We start from the raw sequence: 23317 nt of genomic DNA on the forward strand, positions 1-23317 counted from the left end.
CCTCAGTACCTCAGCATCAATCCCCTGCACCAGACCTTCGCCACCAGTCCCCATTGCAGTACCCACTGGCGCCTGGCGTGGCCCTTACAGTCAAAGTTGGCTTTGTCAGACTCGGAATCCTTCTACTTGCGACGTAGCCAGCTCAGGTCGGACAGGCACCAAAGTGATACAGGTGTGGTGCTTTGGCACCCCCAGGGGCAGCCAGCTGCACAATGTCCCTTTTGGACCCCCTGGGCTTACCACTTGGCCCAGGGGTACTTTTTCAGGGGCTCCCAGTCGGTGGCCTCCGAAAGTTGAGCACCCTCACCATCCAGAGACCGACCTATGCCTTGGGGTTCTGAGACGACGCCAGCACAAGGCCCGCCACCCATTCAGGCCACTGCCATTGTCACAATGGTTGGTGCTGAAGTCCTCGGAACTGGTCAGGAGGACGCAAGAGAGCTGGAGGGTCAGGAAGACCCTGCATCACCTCTGGCCTCATCATCCTCGTCCCCGGACAAGGCGATGGCAGGGGCTTCGGCCTCGGGACCACCCCTCAATTGACCACAGAGCCCACCAAGACCTGCTCTGCAGGATTGCCCACAACATGGGGTTGCAGGTAGAGGAGGTGATTAAACCTGAGAATCCCATGGTGGACATCTTGGCACCAGAGGGACCATCCAGGATAGCTCTGCCACTGATAAAAACGATCCAGGGCAACATTAAGACCCCTGTGGCAGACCCCTGCATTTATCGTGCCTACCACTAAATGCGTTAAGCGGAAGTACCTCGTACCCTCTAAAGAGTATGAATACCTCTTCTTGCACCTGCAGCCCTGCTCCTTAGTGGTGGCCACAATTAACGAAAAGGAGAGACAGGAGCAGCAGGGACCGACTCCCAAATCAAAGGAGTCAAAACGGATGGACCTTTTCGGTAGAAAGGTCTACTTAACTAGAGGCCTGCAGCTGAGAATAGCTAACCAGCATGCTATCCTCAGTAGATATAACTTCAACTCTTGGGCCTCCATGTTGAAGTTTAAGGAGCTGATTCCACCGGACTCCAGAGCCAAATTTGCGGCTATAGTTAATGAGGGAAAGGCAGTGGCCTGGACCTCTTTACAGGCTTTACTGGATGCTGCAGATTCAGCCACCCAGACCCTTTCTTCCGGGATAGCCATGAGAAGGGGCTCATGGTTAAAGGCATCCGGGTTGCCCCTGGAAGTGCAGCAAACCCTGAAGGACCTGCCATTTGGCGGGACAAGCCTGTTCTTGGAGCAAATGGACTCCAGGCTGCATAGCCTAAAAGACTCCTGGGCGACCATGAAATCGTTGGGCATGCACACCCCGGCAACCCAACGCAAACATTTTAAACCACAACAACAACAATACCCCTATCCTCCTCAGCCGAGGCAGGACTTCTATAGGAGGAAGGGTAGGAATGGCAGGGGCAAACCTTCCCATCCTCCGTCCAGGCAGGGCTAGAGCCTGACCAAGCCATCAATGGGCTCAAAGCAGGCCTTTTGAAGGTGCACCTGAGGATGGCGCACCCGCCATGACACTGGATCCTTCCCCTTGTTTCTTGAATTGTCTATCCCACTTGTACCATGCTTGGTCCCAGATAACATTGGACAGCACAGTAGAAGTGGGATATTCTTTCCAATTCTGCCCCTCCCTTCCCTTCCACCCCCTTTCCCCGGCCCTCTTCAGGAACCTTCTCACAAGCAACTCCTAATCCAGGAGGTGCAGGCACTCCTTGCCATTGGAGCGGTGGAGGAGGTTCCTCAGGAGCTCAGGGACAAGGGATTCTGTTCCCATTATTTCCTAATCCACAAGGGAAAGGGGGGTCTCAGACCCATTCTAGACCTGCGAGGACTCAACAAGTTCAGGGAAAAGTTGAAGTACCGCATGGTCTCCCTAAGTGCTATTATCCCTTCTCTGGATCCGGGAGACTGGTATGCCACCCTCAACATGAAAGACGCGTACTTTCACATAGCTATACAGCCTGCACACAATTGATTACTCAGGTTTGTCATCGACCACAACCATTATCAGTTCATGGTCCTTCCCTTTGGCCTGTCAACAGCCCCCCGAGTGTTCACCAAGTGCATGCCGGCTGAAGGAGGCAGGTGCAAGTATACCCCTACCTTGATGACTGGCTGCTCAAGGGACACTCGAGGGAACAGGTCGAGTCTCAAGTCCGATTGGTCAGATCCACATTCAAGAGACTGGGTCTCCTCCTCAATGTGAACAAGTGGTCTTTGTTACTGACCCAAAAAATAGAGTTCACTGGGGCAGTATTGGACTTGATACAGGCAAGAGCATTTCTGCCAGAGGCCCGCTTCCAAGCGATGACAGATATTATTCAAGCCCTCAGGCGATACCTGACCACTACAGCAAGGGGATGCCTGAGTCACCTCGGCCACATGACAGCCTGCACCTACGTGGTCCGGCATGCCAGAATGAGGCTCAGACCCCTCCAAGCATGGCTTGCTTTGGTCTACTGCCCGGGGTGTGACAGCCTGGACTCGTGGTCACTGTGCCAGAGCAAGTATTCAAGTCCCTCCGATGGTGGCTCGACCCTCAGACAGGATGCGAGGGAGTCCCCTTCAACAGCCCTCAGCCCAGCTTGTCCCTGGTAATGGACACATCAGCTCTGGGATGGGGCACGCATTTGGGAGATCTCCAAATGCAGGGCCTATGGTCGCAGGACGAGCTCTCACTCCATATCAATATCTTGGAGTTGAGGGCTGTGTGACTAGCATGCCAAACCTTTCAGGCACAGCTACAAGGACAGTGCCTGGCAGTTATGATGAACACACCACTGCCATGTTTTATATCAACAAGCAGGGTGGAGCCCATTCCTCTCCCCTATGTTGGGAAGCCCTCCAGCTCTGAGAGTTCTGCATAGCCCACTCCATTCACCTGGAGGCATCCTATCTCGCAGGAGTTCAGAACGAACTAGCGGACCACCTCAGAAGATCCTTCCACAATCATGAGTGGTCCATCCGCCTGGATGTCATACACTCCATCTTCCAGAGGTGATGGATTCCCCAGGTCGATCTGTTTGCCACCGGAAGCAACAGAAAGTTCCCACGATTCTGTTCCTTTCAGAAACACAGCCCAGGCTCACTTGCAGATGCATTCCTGCTCCCCTGGCAGGACGACTTTTGTACGCCTTTCCGCCAATCCCTCTTGTACACAAGGTCCTACTCAAGGCCTGCAGAGAAAGGGCCACAGATGATTCAGATGGCACTGGTCCAATGTACCAATGATGGTCACCAACATTGGTACACCACACTCCTGGAGCTGTCGGTGGATGCGCCGATCACGTTGCCCCTACTTCCGGACCTGATCACATACGACCAGGTCGCCTTCATCACCCCAACCTCCAGCCCCTCTATCTCATGGCCTGGAAGCTTCATGGCTAAATCCCATGGAGCTCCTGTGCTCAGAACCAGTAAGAGAGGTCCTACTTGGCAGCAAAAAACCCTCCACTAGGGCCCCATACCTAGCAAAGTGGAAAAGGTTTACATTCTGGTGTGCTCAGCATCACACCCCTCTACTCTAGGCACCCATACCACTCACCCTGGAGTACCTACTGTACCTGAAACAGCAGGGTCTTTCAGCATCGTCCATCAAGGTGTACCTTGCAGCCATTTCGGCCTTCCACCTGGGAGCGGGCCAGGCATTCCGTCTTTGCCACCCCCTTGGTTGCCCATTTCCTCAAGGGCCTGGAACAGTTATACCCACAAATTAGACAACCAGTCTCTGTGTGGGACCTTAACACTGGTCCTCTCCAAACTAACGGGGCCCCCTTTCGAAACGCTGGCGACTTGCTCCCTTCTCTACCCATTGTGGAAGGTAGTCTTTCTGGTCACCATTACTTCAGCAAGGAGGGTGTCAGAGTTAAAGGCCTTCACTTCCGACCCCCCGCCACGGTTTTCCATAAGGACAAGGTACAACTCAGACCTTACCCTGCCTTCTTTCCATAGGTGGTGTCACATTTTCACATCAACCAGGCCATTTTTTCTGTCTTTCTTCTTCCCTAAGCTTCATGCTAATATCCGAGAACAGAGGCTGGATGTTCGGCGGGTACTAGCCTTTTACATCGAGCGCACAAAGCCGTTCCGAAAGTCAAACCAGCTGTTCGTGGTGATGGCAGATTGGATGAACAGGCTCCCGGTCTCATTTCAGAGAATCTCATCATGGATCACATCCTGCATATGGACTTGCTATAAGCTAGCCAAGGTTTCAGCCCCGGCTTTTATGGCACACTCCACATTTCATTGGCGGCGTTCCTGGCCCAGGTCCCGATACAAGAGATCTGCAGGGCAGCAACGTGGTCCTTGATATATATGTTCACCTCTCATTACGCCATCATCCAGCACACCAGAGATGATGCAGCATTCGGCAGAGTGCTGCTCCAGGCAGTGATTCCATAACTGCGACCTCACCTCCAGAGTAGGGCTTGGGAGTCACCTAATTGGAATCGGTATCAGCAAGAACTCAAAGAAGAAAAACGGTTGCTCACCTTCTCATAACAGTTCTTCGAGATGTGTTGCTCATATCCATTCCAATACCCACCCTCCCAGCCCTCTGTCAGAGTAACCGGCAAGAAAGAACTGAGGAGGGGCTGAGTTGGCTGGGTCATATATTCAGCACCATGAAGGCGCCACTCCAAGGGGCTCCACAGCTGACCCGATGGGAGCTGCTAAGGGACAAGCTTTCTTACGACTGCGCACGTGGCGTGCGCAAGCCTAATTGGAATGGATATGAGCAACACATCTCAAAGAACAACAGTTACGAGAAGGTGAGTAACCGTTTTTTTCACTACCAAGGTACAAATGAAAAGGGTTATTAGTCGGCATGATTCAGAGTAGCTCACTAGAGTCAGGAAGAAGTACACATAGACACAAACGCACACATGCACTTTGGTAAACACCAAGGAGGGAGAGGGATTGTTTAGGACAGTGCTACTCCAACTTTTCATGCTGCAGACCATTCCTTACAAAAAGTTCTTCTCACGGCCCCTTCAAGCCCCAAAACTCCTTGGTTCTCAAAGTTTCTTTTTGCAAATCACTAAAAATGGTTCCATGGACTGGGGGGGTCTAGGAGCCACAGTTTGAGAATCAGTGGTTTACAAAGATCAAAAATGTTTCTACAGAACTGTATTGGAAAGATGCAAATTGTCCATAAAATAGAATATTGAAGCAAAGCAGAGACGATCTCACTTTGGGCAATCCAAATGGTTTCAACATCTGCCTTCCACTTGACTCTCCTGGATTATTTACTGTCTTTATAACCCCTTTTTCATCTTTAAGGCATAATCAAGATTACCATCTTAATATATGTCAGATAGATTTTTAAAAGGAAGGATTTACACTTTCCATTTGTGTATAAATCTCCATCTTCTTATAACTTTTGTATTTATTTCTTCCCAGATAGTTAAAGTAGCCTACATTTGAGCCTTTGCGAGAGTGGTCACTCTGCCATCTATCCCTGAAGACTGCATTGCCAGTAATAATATCAGCCAGTAATGTCAGTGAGATTACAACCCCCTAGAGAGTATTCCATAAGGATATGGTAGTCTTATACCCACACCCCAAATTCCTATCTAAGGCTGTCTCTGATTGCTATCTGAACTAATCCATTCATTTACTTGTTTTTCCCTAAGACACACACTTTGCCAGGAGAAGCTAAGATACATAACTGAGATGCAAAAAGAGCCTGTAGCTATTATGCAGATAGGACTACAACCATATGTAAATCTTCTATTTTATTGAACCATATCAAGGAGGACGCAATCTCTGTTCAGATATATTCTAAGTGGATCATACATGGTATACAAACCTGTAGCTACAATAGTACCAGTAAGCCTTACAACGTTTCACTAGGGCCCAAGCAGCCTTTACAGTCTGTCTCAGAAATGTTTTTGTTGGCTGCTACCTAGAGTTCTATTCACGTTTATGCAACATTTCTCTCTTGACTCGGCAGCTATATGTAAAGGCCTGTTCCAGAGAGCAATCCAACACTCATTGTTTAATTAATATTCCTTAGATTCACCTCTATTAAAACTTGTTACTGCTAGTAATTCCCTAGAAGTGGGGGGTCTATATAGGCAGTACTCAAAGGAGAAGAACTGTAACTCACAAATAACTATAATTCTTTGAATAAATTGTCTGTATAGGTCTATGCTCCCCACTCTCCAGCACAACTGGTTTGTCTGGGATTCTGAATAAGCAGAAGGAACTGAAGCATTAGGAGTCATAACTCTTTGCAGAACCTTACTCCAAATGTTCAGCTCTACAGGGAAGAAATCATGCAAGCAGCTTCAAGTGCTCATAACTTTCCAAAGGCATCTGATTTGGTTATAGAAGCACATGCTCTTTCAGAAGTGTGGATCTATATTTACATTTTTTTCAAAGAACTACTTGCTGGTGAGCAGCCTTTCCTTTGAATGCATTTGTTTTAAATTAATTTGGAGCCTTAGGTAAACTTTGTCTTAATAAATTAAATTTGACATCAGTTAGAATCCTTAGCCTCTGCAGAACTCTGCATCTGCATTGCTGAAATTCTTGTGTACTTCAGATTCCTTGAAACATGGAATGGACAGCAGAAATCTGAACATCTTTTACTGAAGGAGCTGTAAACTTGTCCAATGCAGACAGTCTGAAGAACTTTAGAATTGGCCTAGAAGAGGTAAGTAGCTGGATTTTAAGCCATTCAGTCCCTTAGGACCACCCCTTGGTTATTATTTTAACACCTTCCCCCATGGATACAAGGGACATAGGCTCACTGACCTTATAAAAAGCTGATGTTAATTTTTTGTTTGGTGTAGTTTTTTCAATTGATGCTTGCTGTGCTCATAGTACTGTACTCTTCATGTGGTTGTGTTGTTCTCTGTGGGCTGGTACTTCCTGTCTGCTGGCATTCTCACTGCTTCATATACTTGTATCATATTTCAGTCCAACTTGCCATAAGGTTTTTCTTAAAGTCCAATCTCTTTTAACACAACTTTTCTACCCTGTTATGATTCAGTGATTCTTCAAATTAAACTCAACAGTTAGAGGCGGGAATATGGGGTAAAAGGTAATAGAGCAAATTATATGAACAAATGATTGGTAGGGGCTAAATTTTGAAAAGTCTTAAAGAAAAGGCCCAACGCTTGTATTTGATACAGCAGATTAGGAGGATTCAAAGGGGAGCGGATGATGTGGTCAGAATGACAAATCAGGAAGATGATAAAACAACAGCATTTTGAATGCACCTCTGATATGGTATGAGAGAAGGAAGGCCAGAGAGGTGGAGGGTGGCAGTAGTCAAGATGAGAGATGGATGAATGTTTAAGTAGTATGGGCAAAGAGAAAAGACTGGATCTTAAAGATGTTATGAAGGAAGAAGCTGCAAGATTTGGACAGAGCCTGAATGTATGCCTCTGGCGAGAGTGGAGTCAAAGATTATACCCAAATTACAGAGCTGAGTGGCAAGGAGACTGAGGGTGCTGTCTGTAGTAACAAAGACAGCAGGGAGAGGGGAAGGAAAAAATCAAGAGTTTAGTTTTGATCATGTTACGTTTATGTTGGTAAGGAGACATGCAGGAAGAGACCTCAGAAAAGTAGGCCATGATGTCTGTATGTATCTGTTGAAGCTGAAGTCTCCTCGATGCAGGAGGGCAGAACCTCTCCCACAGATCAGATCTGAAGCACACAGGTTTAACAATGTTGAAAACCCAAGACTTAATGAAGACTACATTCCACTGTGAGATGAGATTGTGTGTGTGTGAGATTTAGGATGTTGAGCATGTTATGTGGTTGACAAGAAAAGATGGAAAGGGGAACTTGAGGTAACTTAACGTGTGGAACTGGATCAATTTACAGTAATTCCCAGAAGGGGTTAAAATATTTTGGGGGGTTAAAGTGAATCAGACTCTGCACACTGTTCTCTGGAAATTCCCTGAATGATTTCTGTGGTCACTAAGAAAAGGGAAATGGTTCTTTTCATAGCAGGAGATGGCAGGAGACTGAGGAGCAGACACCAAACTAGAACTAAGGCTGGGTATTTATAACTTAGCTGGCTCTGTCCCAAATGTGCAGAATTCCTACTAGTCAAGGAGACGAACCTTCAAATTGGCTTTGTCTCATGAGAGCAATTTTGCCTACAAATCTGGGAGATAACATGATGATTTTGGACAGTTATTGCTGTATTTGCAATACCATGAGTTTGCTGCAACTATGTGGAATGTGGAGGCAGCTGTAGAAATGAGGTAAAACTTAGTTCTCTGCTAAGTTGAGCTGCATCTCTCATCAGCCACCTCATGTGCTCTTCTCTGCCCTCCCTCGACTTGGGGTATACAGTTTCATTGTCTGTTCAATCCAGGACCTTATCTATACACACAACTTTCACTGGTTTAACTAAAATGAGTTTTTAAATAGTTAAAATAGTCAAAACCCTTGTGTGGATAAATTTAAATCAGTTTACAACTGGGTAATATATTTTTAGCTTAATTCAAACAATTTACAAACTAGTTGTAGTTAAATTCATGCAAGTTCTGTGTGTAGACCAGCCCCCAGACTTCTGAATCATGACTTAGAGAAGCCAGCTGATTTGGTTTTCTTGGTATGGATTTCCCTGCTAAAACCATCAGACTCCAGCCAAAAGCCTTCCCACAACCCCTCCCTCCCATCAACACTGGTATGAGGGATCTCTTCTGCCCTCAGCAAACTATAAGTCCGTCCCTCCTATGTGGCAAACACGTACAAGGGAAATCTTTCTCCCCTTGTAATTGCCCCATCTGAGTACCCAATCTACTCTTTGGTAGAGCTGGCCTTTTGTGGAGGATTCAGAGAACACCGCAAAGACTTCACCAGTGCTGCTGCTGTCCATCCAGCCATAGCTCCTCACAGGGTGAAGGCCTTCTTAGCATTTCTCTTGTCCATGCATCTATTCCAACTGTTCCTAGCCCCGCTGCAAGGCAAAGGGGTCTTCCATGTTTCTCCTACCTAGCTATCCCTGTCTCCCAATTATTGCTCCTTCTCCACTTTTCGTCATTGCTCCTGAGTGAAACACGTGCTAGATGTTCCTAGTCAGTGCTGCTCCTGCTCATCCATCCCAGCTGTTCCCAGCTCTTAACAAATGAAGAGCTTCTCAGCATTGCTCCTTCCTTAACAGTGAATGATTTGGCCAGGATATCACTGCACTGGCTCAGTGCAGATTACTGAGTAGCTCTTTCAACCCAGAGTAACTTCTCTACTGATCTGCTAAACATGGTTCAGCCTACCAGGGGCAATCATTCCCATGTGCATTGCATAGGTTCTTTAGTAGATTTGTTGACACTAATTCACCATCTGTGAGGCTGCATCTCCCCTCCAGAGTCAGTTTATGACTGTGCTTAATGGTGCATGTTCAGTACAAGACCTCTGCGTCCCTGTGTCAGAGGCATCTCTCTTCAGAACACTTCTGGACACTGAATGTAACTACACATAGCTATTTTGCTATACGCAGAGTACTTTGGGTCCCCATTGCTGATGCAATGCAATAGTGAGACGATTTTGAGCACAAAAATTAAGGCAAATCCACTCGGCAGTGAAACCCAACCCCCCTGCATTAGCTGCTGAACTGAACAGGAGTTCCCAAACAAGCTGACAGCAGTAGGAATCGTGGTTTATAAAAAGCTGCCAGCAGTGCTGAGCTGGTGAAGAGAAAGAGGAAGCTACAACGGGAAAGAGAAAAAAGTACAACCAAAAGCAACTTCACTTCTTTACTTGTTTTTAAATAGATGTGGCTGTGAACTGCTTTTATTTGTGCCGTGCAATAACCCTGCAGAGCTGAAAGCCCCACACTGCTGACCCTTCCCTGCACTACCGCTGCAAATCCCCCTTCCAGCCCTGGGAACTATTATACGTATGTGTGTGCTGCTCAGTAGCATATGAATAAATATAAATTTATTAGAAAAACATCTGCGAATACCCTCCTCCTTTGCAGGGTTTGTGTGATGTTCCTTGGGACTAATCTTCCCACTAGATCACCATTCCTGCTTTGTGAAAATTGGGAGACCGCTTCCCATCCGCAAACCACCAGCATGAACTGAGCAGGTAATAATTGGAGAGATTCCAGTGATTGAATCTCCCATCTGTACCAAATGTCTTGCAGGAGAATAGTTCTACTATATTCCACTGTTCCCTCCCAGCTTGTCTGAAGCATGTGTTTCAGCCTCAGATGGCTCACAAAAATATGATGTGGAGGTAACTGGTCCTCCTTTGTGTACTCAAAATCTGCAACTTCAAGAGTGGGGTGGGGCCATCACACTGACAACCCACTAATTGAGAGGATTGGTTGGTTCTGTTTGTCTTTTCCTGGCCCTTATGTCTCTGTGTCTCTCTGTGTGCTTATATTGCCCCTGATTCTTTCTTGAGATGTTTTGTCCATGTGGATCCGACTCCTGGTGCACATGTGCCTCATGCACATAGATTTGAAACTTTTAGCCCGTAGTGTCCATTGGGGCTGCATATATGCCTGCCTCTCCTTACCCTTCCACCCCAATTCAGTTCCTTCTTATCACCTGTGGCAGTGAGTTGGAACTCAGTAATAACTGCTCCACTTATCCCATAGCAGAACTTTAACAGAAAATTCCTCTATTTCTCAGTTATCACAGAATCATAGAATTCTAGGACTAGACAGGACCTCAGGATGTCATCTAGTCCACTCCTGCACTTATGGCAGGACTAAGTATTATCTAGACCAGAGGTGGCCAAACTATGGCCTGCGGGCCACATCCGGCCCACGGGACCATCCTGCCTGGCCCTTGAGCTCCTGGTTGGGGAAGCTAGCCCCCAGCCCCTCCCTTACTGCCCCCCCCCTTTAGTTACACTGCCGTGCGGGTAGCACAGCTGGCTTTGTCTGGGCAGCAGGGCTGCGAGCTCCTGCCGCTCTGAGTGGCATCGTAAAGGGACGGCAGCCAGCGGGAGGTTGGGTAGGGCATTCTGGGGGGCAGTCAGGGGACAGAGAGCAGGGGGCGGTTGGATGGGGCAGAGGTTCTGGGGTGGTCAGGGGTCGGGGAACTGGGGGGGTTGGATAGGGCATGGGAGTCCCGGGGGGCCTGTCAGGGGGTGGGGGTGTGGATAGGGGTCAGGGCAGTCAGGGGACAGGGAGCAGGGGGGGTTGGATGGGGGTGGGGTCCCGGGGGGATAGTTAGGGGCAGGGGGTGCTGGCAATGGCAGTCAGGGGACAAGGAGTGGGGGGGAGGGGGTTGGATGAGTTGGAGGTTCTGAAGGGGGCAGTCAGAGGGCAGGAAGTGGGTGGGGGTGGATAGGGGGCGGGGCCAGGCTGTTTGGGGGGCACAACCTTCCCTACCTGGCCCTCCATACAGTTTCGCACCTCGATGTGGCCCTCGGGCCAAAAATTTGCATACCCCTGATCTAGACCATCCCTGACAAGTGTTTGTCTAATCTGCTCTTAAAATCTCCAATAATGGAGATTCCGCAGCCTCCCTAGGCTAGTTTATTCTCCAGTTTGGTGTCAGTTAGGATTTTATTAATATCATTTTGCCAATTGGCAAAAAATTAAAATATTATTGTTTATTCAGTTAGGCCTCTGGCCTAAAAGCATCTTCCCACTATATCACTGATCCTAAGGTATCAGGCTTCAGGTGCTGTGCTACCTGTGTCTTTATCAGATAGCCACACATGATGCCTCTTCTGCGTTGGTGGGGAAAACACAGCCCTGAGACATTTTCCATCTGTAAAGTCACCAGGACTTGTAAGTCTCAGCAAAGCAATCTTAAGCTCTTTTTACTTGAACAATCTAAATAAGCTGTTTCAGATCCTGAACAAGGGGATTCCATAGCAAAAAAACAAAAACAAAAAAATACCCAATCCACAGACACTGTGTTAAGGGGGTCACAATCTCATAGTGCTCCAGTGAGCTGAGATTCAACCCCACTATCCAGGGCCACTAGTACTGAAGACAGGGCTTCCATTGCTCCTAAGAGTAGCTTGTGACCCCCAAGTCCACGCTCAGTAGCTACTCCACCTACCTCAACCTCTTGTGTCCATAAACCTCCAGTACTGAGTAATAGGCCAGAACTTTGGTCCCTCGTCCTCTGAACCTTTGAGAAAAAAGAAAAAGAAGAGGAGTCATGAGTCACATGATCCCCTAGGAGCTGGGATGCTGAACCCAGTTGCAAAAGGTTGTCCAGGCACAAAATCCTTGCAACCCCAGTACTGCTCCTCTCATTACTGACTGCTTTGACACCAAAGCCTTTGGGACGATTAGTCTTTAGTGTCTGGGACCTTCACGCATACTAAGGTATCTTCCACCCCAGTACCAGAGCCTTTTATACTGAATAAATAGCAACCAGTACCATTGGCACTGTAGTCTCAAACCTTGGCTTTGGCACCAGAATCTCCAGTACTGTGTCCTTGCTGCACTATATCAGCACTGAGCCTGCCTGCAGGGCTAGACTGAAATGATATCCATTCCACAATAATAATAAAACAATAACAAGCTCTTATTTCGTGTTTTTCATGTGTAGATCTCAAAGTGTTTCACAATTTTTAATGCATTTACCCACACAAGACCCCTGTGACATAGGGATGTGCCATTATTCCTCTGACAGCAGGGAGATTGGCACCTCCACTGATCACTTGTTCTTCCCCAGAAACATTCTCAGAATCCAGCAGGGAAGCACCCTAAGCACCACACTCTATATGCCCTTCTAGAATGCAGTCAGACCAAGAGCACCAGGGTTGCCCTCATGGCCATCTCAGATGAAGTCTAACGGCCACTCTGTTGTTCCTCTTCCTTCCAGTCCTCCACCAATTTATGACAAAGACACACATCCTTGGAGCCCTCCATCCTGGGATCCTCTTCCTCACCGATCTTGCCCCTATGGAATAAGACTGTGGACCTGCTGTCGGTGTGGAGATCCCCTACAAAACCTAATAGGAGCTGCTACTCAACTAGACCTCCTTAAAAGGCCACAAAGATCCCCTTCACCAGTGACATCAACAAACGCACTTCTTCTTAGCATATGTCCAACATGCCTCAGGTGGCACATGACCAGTTTTTATCACTGAATTTGGTCCACTAGTTGGATTGTTAGCTTCCCTGGCTTGGGCTGGGTACTGATGGGGAGTGCGATGTAAATGCTGATCCATGCCCGCCAACTAACACACTGACTAGGTATGAACAGCATGAGGCACAAGAAGAAGAGGAAAATCAGGAGGAACCAGAGGCGAATTCAAACCATCCATCAGCTCCTCCGTACTTGTCCTCTCTGGATGAGGCTATCAGCTCCGACCCAGTATTTGTTCCAGATGATTTCAAGTTGTTTTAGGATCTGTTTGGTACAAGTGCTGAAACTCTGGATATAGAGCTTCACCTAGTCCAGGACAAAACTCACAGGTGATTTGACATCCTGCAACCCAAGCAACGATGCAGAAAAGCCAGGCCTATTAATAAAAGTATCTTAGAACTAGCAAAAACTCAATGTCTCTTTGCAGCATCCATCCCCTCAATCTCCAAAGAGACTGATGGGAGGTGTCAAGTGTCACAGCCGGGCTTCAAATATTTTTATTCAGACCCAACCTGGCATCCTGAGGCAGTTTCTCCAATAATGGGGACAATGTCAAATATCAGAAAGGCATATTTGCCAACAGGGCCAGTAGTTGGCAATGTGCATCTGGAGCATGGCTGAGGAGTAGGCCTTCTTGCCAAGAAGGTTACATTTTTCTGGCTCCTTTTCTTTTACATTTTTCTGGCTCCTTTGGTAGATCTGTTTATTTTGGGCCCAGGAAGAAGTGAAGCAGCACCTGTAAAAGACAAAAGCAGACTGTAAGCAGTATATGGACCAGCATTGATAGCAGGGCCCCTATGCGCTGGCACAAAAGTGTGGCACAGACCTGTCCAGAAGTTGGACTTTCAGTTCCTTGGCACTTTTAAGATCTTGCAACAGGTTAATCCAGTCACTTTTGAACTCCATCTACCCCGCTGTCTGAAGATTCTCTCATGTAAATGTTGGTCCAATAAAAGATATTATCTTACCCACCTTGTCTCTCTTTTGAAACCCTACATAGAAAACCCTTTCCCCTCACAAGACCCAGCCACCTTCTACACCAGTACAGGTAAAAGGCCATGAGGAATACGTGATTCACAATATCCTGGACTCTAAACGTAATCATGGCAGGCTCTGGTATCCTACTGACTGGGGTCTGGTATGGTCCTGAGCAATGCATCTGGGATTCTGCGGAAAATGTACACGGTCCTGCACTTGGGCAAGCATTCCATAAGCATCACCACAAAAAGTCCTGAGGATACCCTGTAGGGTAGGGGTGATATCAGCAACCACAGCTCTTGAACTCTGGTCCACAATGGTCTTAGGAGCTAGACAGTTCCAACCTGCCACCTAGTAATCAGTTGCAAGAGTAGAAGCTGAACTCTGACAAAGACTCCAGCCCAGGAATCTGATTGGTGGAACTCTGGGGGCCCTGATTGATTCCCAGCTCTTATTTAACCCAAGCAGAGGACCAAGAAGTTGTCCATACAACTGGGTTCTCCCTGCTTAGGGCTGCCTCTCCTGCATTACCTGCTCCTGATCTAGTAACCTGACCCTGCCTGACACCTGACTCTTGGAGTTGCCCTCTGGCTTGCCTTGGACTCTGACTCCCTGGTATTTGAGCTGGCTTGACTCCCAAATCCTGCTCCAACCACTAGGTCAGACTGCCCATGCCCCAGACGTGACAGTCTGCATTGCAAAAACAAACAAACATTGTAGTGTTTCAGAACCAGGTCTACAGACTTAGGCTTGTGCTACCATTCTAAAAATAGCAGTGTAACACTCAGGCTGGAGTTTGGACTCTTGAAACCCACTCCCCTCCCCAGGCTTCAGACCCTGAGCTCCAGCCCAAGCCGGAATGTCTGCATGGCTATTATTAGTGCCATAGCGCAAGCTCTATGAGCCCAAGTCTGTAGACCCAGGCTCTGAGGCTCACTGCTGCTAGTTTTTGTTTTGCCATATATACATACCTGGAGAGTCTTCACAAAATGGCTGGCAGTAGTGGCAGCCCACCTCAGATGTCAAGGCATTCATATATATCCATATCAGAATGCCTAGCTTGTCAAAGGGAATTTCCCCAGGGTATTTCCAAAGCACAGAACATTATACTCAACCTATTTCAATTCCATGGTCTGAAAGTAAATTATGCCAAGTCAAGCCTAATTGTAAATCACTGGAATTTATGGGGGCCACACTAAACCACACACATAACAAATATCCTCTCTGCACAAACATCTCATTATAACAGAAAGGACTTGTCTGCGACTATTGGGCTACATGGTTTCATGCATGTACATTATGCCACTTTCCACACTTCACCTGCACCCTCTACAAGGGTGGTTGAGGCCAGTACATGAACCCAAAATGCTATGGAACTCAGGGTCATTCTTCCTCTAACTGCTGTCTTTCCTGTACTGGTGAACAGATCCACTTACAGTCTGCAGAGATGTACCATTACATATCCACTCTCCTTCAGTGACACTAATGGCAGATGCCTCCATCCTAGGATGGGGAGCTACCTCAGTCACTTGCAGACTAAAGACCTATGGGTAGCACAGTAGTCCAGTCTCCACATAAACATTTTAGAGCTCAGAGTGATATGTCAAGGCTGCAAAGCATTTCTCTCTCTTCTCAGGATGCTACTCCCCAGATCCTGACAGACCATACCACAGCAATATACTATATGAGCAGACAAGCTGGGGCGTGCTCTTTCCCTCCATGTCAAGAACAATCAGGTTCTGGGTCTGGCTCATACTGCACCGAGTAATGCCAACAATCCTTCACTTTCTGGAGTAAGCAGTGACTTAATGGACTTACTCAGCAGGAGATATTTAGCATGGACTCAAAGACCATTCTGAAACTTCTCTTCCAGAGATGGGGATGTCTGCAAATAGACCTGTTTGCAACAAACAGCAACAGCAAATGTCCACTATTCTGCTACAGGGGCACAAGCCTGAGATCTCTCCCAGATACCTTTCAACTGTCATGGACAGAAGATGTCCTATATGAAGGGCCCTACCAAATTCATGGCCATGAAAAATGCGTCACGGACTGTGAAATCTGGTGTCCCCCTGTGAAATTTGGTCTTTTGTGTGCTTTTACCCTATACTATACAGATTTCATGGGGGAGACCAATGTTTCTTAAATTGGGGGTCCAGACCCAAAAGGGAGTTGCAGAGAGGTCACAAGGTTATTTTAGGGGGGTTGCAGTATTGCCACCCTTACTTCTGTGCTGCTGCCTTCAGAGCTGGGTGGCTGGAGAGCAGCGGTTATTGGCCAGGCACCTAGTTCTGCAGGCAATGCCCTGCCAGCAGCAGCACAGAAGTAAGGATAGCAATACCATACCATGCCACCCTTTACTTCTGCGCTGCTGCCTTTAAACCTGGGTAGCCAGAGAGTGGTGGCTGCTGACTGAGGGCCCAGCTCTGCAGTGAGCAGCGCAGAAGTAAGGGTGGCAGTACCATACCAGGCCATCTGTGGTGGTGCTGGTGGTGGCTCTGCCTTCAGAGCTGGGCTCCCGGCCAGCAGCTGCTGCTGTCCTGCTGCCCAGCTCTGAAGGCAGCGCCGCCACCAGCAGCAGTGCAGAAGTAAGGGTAGCAGTACCGCAAACCCCCCTATAATAACCTTGTGGATCCCCCCTCAATTCCTTTTTGGGACAGGACCCCTACAATTACAACACTGTGACGTTTCAGATTTAAATAGCTGAAATCATGAAATCTATGATTTTTAAAATCCTATGGCCATGAAATTGACCAAAATGGACTATGAATTTGGTATGGCCCTACAGATATGCTTTTCCACCTCCCTTGATCTAAAGGGTCACCAGAACAGTCAGTCAGGATGCAGCTATTGTATTATTCTCAGCACCATACTGGCTGAGACGGTTCCGGCTGACAGACTTTCTACCCCTGCATGTTCAGCCACTACCAGACATTCTGGATCTGATTTCATAGAACCAAGAACAGACCCTTTGCCTCAATTCCAGATCACTGCACCTGACAGCTTGAATGTTGGCTGACTGAACATCACTGACATAAGCTGCTCTGTGGCCCGTGGATGTACCAACCATCATAGCACAGAACAGGGGGCCATCATTTTCTGTATGGGTTTCACAGCAAGGCTGAGCCCCACACAGGCTCCAGTTTCTAAGATCTTGGACATCCTTAACCTGAAACAGTTGGGTCGTACCATCAGCTCTGTTAGAGTTCACTTAGCTGTGATATCAATCTTATTCTCCCATTGAAAGCTTATACCCTACAGTCAGCAAATTCTTCAAAGGGCTGGTTCATGGTTTCCTTCCTATTAGAGACCTTAATATAGTTCTGAATGACCTGATGGGTCATCAGTTCACACCTGTGAAAGACTATTTGCTATGCCACCTTTGCATTAAAATTGCATTCCTTGTGGCTATCACCTCGGCAAAGAGGGTCAGTGAAATAGAAGCTCCAGTGGCAGATCCTCCCTGTGTGATGGCCTATAGGAATAAAGTGATGTTAAAACCCCATGTAAAATTTTCTTAACTAAAGTGGCCACCAACTTTCACCTCAACCAGTCCATAAAACTGTTTTTTCCTGTCTCGTTCCAATTTAGATGAAGCTAAATTGCTCACCTTAGATATCATGAGGGCTTTCTCCTTCTGGATAGGACTAAACAATTCAGGAAGTCACTCTATTTGTTTTTGGCACAAGGGGATACATGTCAAGGGCAATCTGTCCGCACCCAGAGGTTATTTAAGTAGATCAGGTAATGTATTAATGAGTGCTCTCAGTTAGCAGGTCCTTCCTATAGGAATCAACGTGCATTCCACCAGGGCTATGGCAGTCTACTCAGCATGCCTTGGAAACGTCCCTGTAATAGATATTTGTAGGGCCACAACTTGGAGATCAGTGCACACATTTACACCACATTACTCCTTGACCTGTCTGCTAGATCTAATGCCAGATTCAGTAGAGTATTTCTACAATCTCTTTAGCTAGAATTCCTCTGACTCTCCTAATGGTTAGAAACTGCTAGCTAGTCACCATGACTGGGATCCACATAGACAAATACTTGATGTGAAAATGGTTACTCACCTGTGTAGTAACTGGTTCTATTAGATGTTTTGTCCACATGGATCTCATGAACTTCTTTCCTTCTGCACAATTTTGGTGTTCCTTTCTCCTCTGGGATTCTGGATCAGTTTTTGGAACTGAGTGGCCGTTGGGATTGCACATCTCTTTTATTTCTTTGGGCAGCGAGTGCAAGGTAGACAAGGTGCAAGCACTGCCCCAAGAGACACCGCTGGCCAAAGGTTCCAAACCCATGCACATACCATGAGTGGCATCCACATGGACCAAACATCTTAAAGACTCATAGGACTTGTCTAAATGGAGAGTTAGTGCGCAGCAAGCTGGGATGTAAACCTACAGTGCAGTAGTTTGCTGCACACTAACTGGCTGTGTGGACCCTGCTCCTGTGCAGTAGAACTTCCATAATGTGCTTTGATCTACTGCTTCACAGCACATTACAGAACTTTTAGTGTACAGTAGCAATGTCCACACAACCAAATAGGGCACAGCAGGCTAAAGTGCTCTAGATTTACATCCCAGCTTGCTGCGCACTAACTCTCCATTTAGATAAGTCCATGGTTACTGCACAGGTGACTAACTGTTTTTCCCCTTCTTCTGATAGACTCATTCTCTCCTGGGATACTGATAAGTCATCCCTGCCAGAAATTACATATCCTTGGGGCTCATAAAAACTTTTGGATAGAAAATGTATTGTCTGTGTAATGGATTAGGTTGCACCAAATGGTAGATATTTTCAAAAATATTTCTTGAGAAGGATTCTCCTCAGATCCAGAACCTTCTAATTACACAAGTGAAACATTTTTTCCCCTGTATCCTCTGTTTATGTTTCAGTATAAATTTATAAATATTGCCAACAAATGCATTTTTCATCAATTTGGTGCTGAATTATGCTCCCTCACATCTTGGTTCTGCTTATAAAAAAACATTTGAATAGGAAAGCAAATGAATAGATTTCCTGGTCCCTCACTTTGCATGTTAGTAGCACACACAAGCCTGTGGTACAAGAGATTTATCGCAGGCTAAGAGTGAATATTTTGTGGGCGCCCCTTTTTAAATATTGGCAGCATATTACTTGTCCTCTGCCAGTGCCAGTTTTGGTAAGGAGGGAAGCCAGCAGGGTCAGAATGAGAGTGAGATAAGAAGGGAACCTGTTTTAAAGAAGCAGTATTATCGTTTTTACAGTGTACACAAGTAGGGCAGCTCTCACTGGTTTCATCCAACTCTTGTCTTTTGCACTGACTTTCAGTTCTATTCCAAATATGGAAATTGTGGGTCTGATTCTCATTTACACTGAGGCTGCTTTACACTGCTCCTGAGCATAAATGGGGATCAGGGCCTGTGTGCCTACCTCAGGTGGGATGGGCAAGAGACACAAACAGAATGAGTCAGGCACACAGGGACTGATTTTCATTTCCTGTCAAGCCCCTTTTTGCTGTTCAGAAGCAGTGGTAAGTGGCCCTAGTGTAAATGGGAATGAATCCCTGTGTACCTAATTCATTTTGTATGTATCTCTTGCCCATTCCTGTATCCTCTTCTCACAAATATAGCCTTTGTGTGCAGTGTCATGAATTTTTAAAGCAAAAGTTCCATGGGAAACATTACCACTGCAACTTTATCTCTCTAACAGATTTATTTCCTGCACTTCTCTTCATGGATCTGAAGTCCCCATCCCATAAGATGGGAGCTTAGGGACCCCCATCTGGGTTTAGGCAGCTTCTGGTCATCTCAGTAGGTGAGGAGAAAGTGAAACAAATGCAGTGCCCGGAAAGAAAGCCAAAGCTTCTCTTTCATATTCACTTCCCCATGAAAAGGAGAGGCCCATGATACAAGTTCAGAAAAGAAATGGACATTCCGCCACATTAATTGCAGTCAAAGATTTTATAACAAAAAGCTAGGGAGGAGCAGGAGGTAAGAGAGGTGAGGTGCAGGGAGTAGGACTTGACATGCAAGTATTTGGGAACATTTTTAAAAATGGATGTGTAGCTTATGCTTCAGACTGATTTTGTGCAAGCAGATGCCTATGCTGTATCTTCCCTTCATAGTGGGAAGTACAAGGAGCATTCTACTCTGATGTTAAACATATCCTCAGCAACATACATATGAATACCATGATCATCAGCAGGATTGAATATAGGACCATCAGCACCTAAACCACAAGACCTTATCATAGGACCAAGAAGTAGTAGATGTAAGTAGTAGGCTCTTATCCTATCAGGGGCTGGCCCCTAGAGGGAGCACATCAAGGGGTGGGAAGGAAAGGAGCCCCATGACTCCCTTTCACTGCTGCTCCTTCCAGCCAGAAGGAAGAGTGATTTGGAACTCCCTTTCCCCTGTTCCTCCTTTCCTTTCTTCTCTTTCTTTCATGCACACAGGCCTTGCCTACAGTAAGTAAAAAAAAAATTATTTAAAAACATTTTAGATATTATTTGGTACCCATTTCAAACATCACTTAGGACCAGTTTAATACTTTTAAAACCAGGTTAGTTGATCAGTTGACTCTAGGTGGAAATCTAGTATTGACCCCTGTCAATTCACCTGGTTTTAAAGGTGCTAAATGGCATCTACACTAGGTCTTAAGTGGTATTTTGAGAACGCAATCTTAACCTAGCCTAGACTGGACTGGACTACACAGTGAAAGAGAGAGAGAGAATGTGGGGGATGGGAAAAGGAAGAGACTTAGGCTATATCTGCACTGCACTTTTGTCGTTAAAACTTTTGTCGGTCAGGGGTGTGAAAAAACCACACCTTGGACCGACAAAAGTTTTAACGACAAAAAGTGCTGGTGTGGACAGCGCTTTGTTAGCGGGAGATACTCTCCCGCTGACAAAGCTACTGCCCTGGATGTGGGGTATTAAATGATTGAGGAGGGAGAGTGAGGCAGTACAGAGGGAGGAGGTGGAGGGAATGAGTGAAGGACAGTTAGATGGACTGAAGGCGGGGTCAGAGTAAGGGGGAGGGGATTGGCACAGAAGAGTCTGCACTCAGAGGTGGGGGATGTAGAGAGGCTGCATTCATTTAAACTTAGGCTTCGGCAACATGCTTTCCACACAAGGTAAAAAATATTAGCAGAAACACAAGTGAGCCAAGAGGTGCCAGTAAAACTGGCCGCAGCCCTGATGGTGCCTCCTAAGATCTGGAACAGTCCACAAGCCTAGTGGTGCTTCTAGATCTGGTTGTGGGCCCAGCAGTACTGACATAGGCTCTGGGTATGAGACTGAGGAGTTGATTGTGAGCCTGGGCCTTGTCTAATGTAAGATTAAAAGGTATGATGTTAGCTTGTTTCAAAAGTCTTTAACATGTGCAAAGATGGCTGAGTTAGGATATATCTACACAGCAGCAGGGAGATGTAATTCCCAGCTCAGGTAGACATACACGTGCTAGCTCTGCTTGAGTGAGCACCTAAAAATAGCAGTGTGGCTGCAGCACTTTAGGTTAGTCATTTGAGTATAATCCCACTTTACCTGTAGGTATGAACTCAGCCTGAGCTCTTGTTAGCTAACAAGTGCTAACATCACATTTCAAAATCGTAATCTAGACAAGGCAATGGGGATGTCTCTGGAGCTGGGTATACAGTATGAGTGTAATTGTATCTTCCTTCTCCTCCTTCATGCACATGTTGACCCAAATGTTCATTTCAGTTTTGAGGGCCCCCCTCACAGGCCAGCTCTATTATTTGCAAATACATACAATTTGTGGAAGTCCACTGTATAGGAACAAGGAAGGTATCTTATATGGACTAAAACTTTAATTATAATCACTGGAGAGAGTGGCAGCAAGACAAGTGCACATCTTTTATCCTTGCACCCACGGAACAATGTTTATTTTTGGGACAATTCCAGTGGATAGGAGTACAAGGTAGTTCCCCTCTTTCACCAACAAGCTGACAAATGTGTACTGTATCTCATTGCACATTTTCTAGGCTCTGTTTGTGCTGGACACCACAATACAATCAGCTTTCTACCAAAGTTGTTTTTAAATCCAGATTTGTAGTAACAGCCTGGTGCTCTTTAGCAGACAAGCCAATCACTGGTCAAGAGAATATATCAGGGTGGATTTCTGCTCCACTAACCACCCACCCCCATATCCAATGTGGCCAACACTTATTATTTATTCATGAGATATGATATTTGTTTTTCTTATTAAAAAAAAGTTTTTACCTCTCATGGTTGTGAAGAAAAGCTTGAACACATGACTCATATGCACCCTAAGAGCTCAAAAAACAGAAGACAAATAAAATGAAACCCAAAATTATTTTTCAAAACATCTCATGATTTTTAAGCCAATCTGATGATCTTTTGAGGTGTGACACATTATTTTTGAATTCTTGAGGTTGGCAGGCATTCCCCACCTCCATTTTTAATGCATAACCAGGTAGCCCAAACCCTACAGAGTTAGCGTTCCAACTTCGGAAAAAATTGGGATTTTTATAAGGATGGAGTGGTGATTCATTCCCACCTCTCACAAGACAATCATGCAGCTGCCCCTGTTTCAAAATCAGCAGCCCCGCCAGCTTGTCTCCATCAGTCTTGAGAAAACAGGAAGCACAACGGCCACCACAGGAAGTGGTGCGTTCGTACACCCACCCCAAAACACTGAGCCGCTGAGCTTATTGCAAAATGTTAACAGAACACTTTGCAGGCTACAGCAAGAAAGATACAAGAAATCTGCTGACCCCTTTATGTCTGTGCAATTCCTGGCTTTCAGTTTCTCACGCCCATTACCTAACTGGTCATTAACAGCCAGGAAATGTTATTCCTCTGTATTATTATTGCTTGAATGTCCTATACTGAGATGATATTACTAGGATTCTGGAGACTATTATTATTGTCCATTATTTTGTTTCATCCTAACAATGTGCTCAGTTTTGTACAAGACAAACAGTGAGACAGCCCCTTGTCTGAAGGACTGACAACTTAAAAGACAGAAATGAAGAAGACAGAGAGTATTGTTTGTCTTTTTTTATACTTGTAATTGTAATGATTAACTTGCTCTTTATGGGACGTGGAAGAAGTGGGGTTTTTTAGGAGGGACACACATGAGGAGGGGGTTCGTGGCTTAATGAATTACATTGAGCAGGGCATTCCATCCATAGGGAGTGGTGTGGAAAAAGACATGGAGTCAGAGATGGGTGAAGGAGATGAGTGGAACATTATCAAGACTGCCATCATATGACAAGCAAAGGGACAGGAGGGACATGATCAGGAAAGGATCCAAAATGT

General features: G+C 46.3%; 1 long non-coding RNA gene across 2 annotated transcripts in view; it reads left to right on the forward strand.

The window, feature by feature from the left end:
- The window catches only part of LOC142072344 (uncharacterized), an 89115-nt gene that overhangs the window by 44881 nt on the left and 20917 nt on the right, over positions 1-23317 (forward strand). Inside the window, exons 1-3 of one of the 2 annotated variants that reach the window (XR_012668737.1) lie at positions 6300-6415; positions 6567-6677; positions 12784-14017. This is a non-coding gene — a long non-coding RNA (uncharacterized LOC142072344). Of the gene's footprint in view, positions 1-6299; positions 6416-6566; positions 6678-12783; positions 14018-23317 lie in introns of those variants that run through there. The other variant, XR_012668736.1, reaches the window with a different exon arrangement.

The sequence above is a fragment of the Caretta caretta genome, chromosome 6, assembly GCF_965140235.1.
Source record: "Caretta caretta isolate rCarCar2 chromosome 6, rCarCar1.hap1, whole genome shotgun sequence".
NCBI classification, from domain to species: domain Eukaryota; kingdom Metazoa; phylum Chordata; order Testudines; family Cheloniidae; genus Caretta; species Caretta caretta.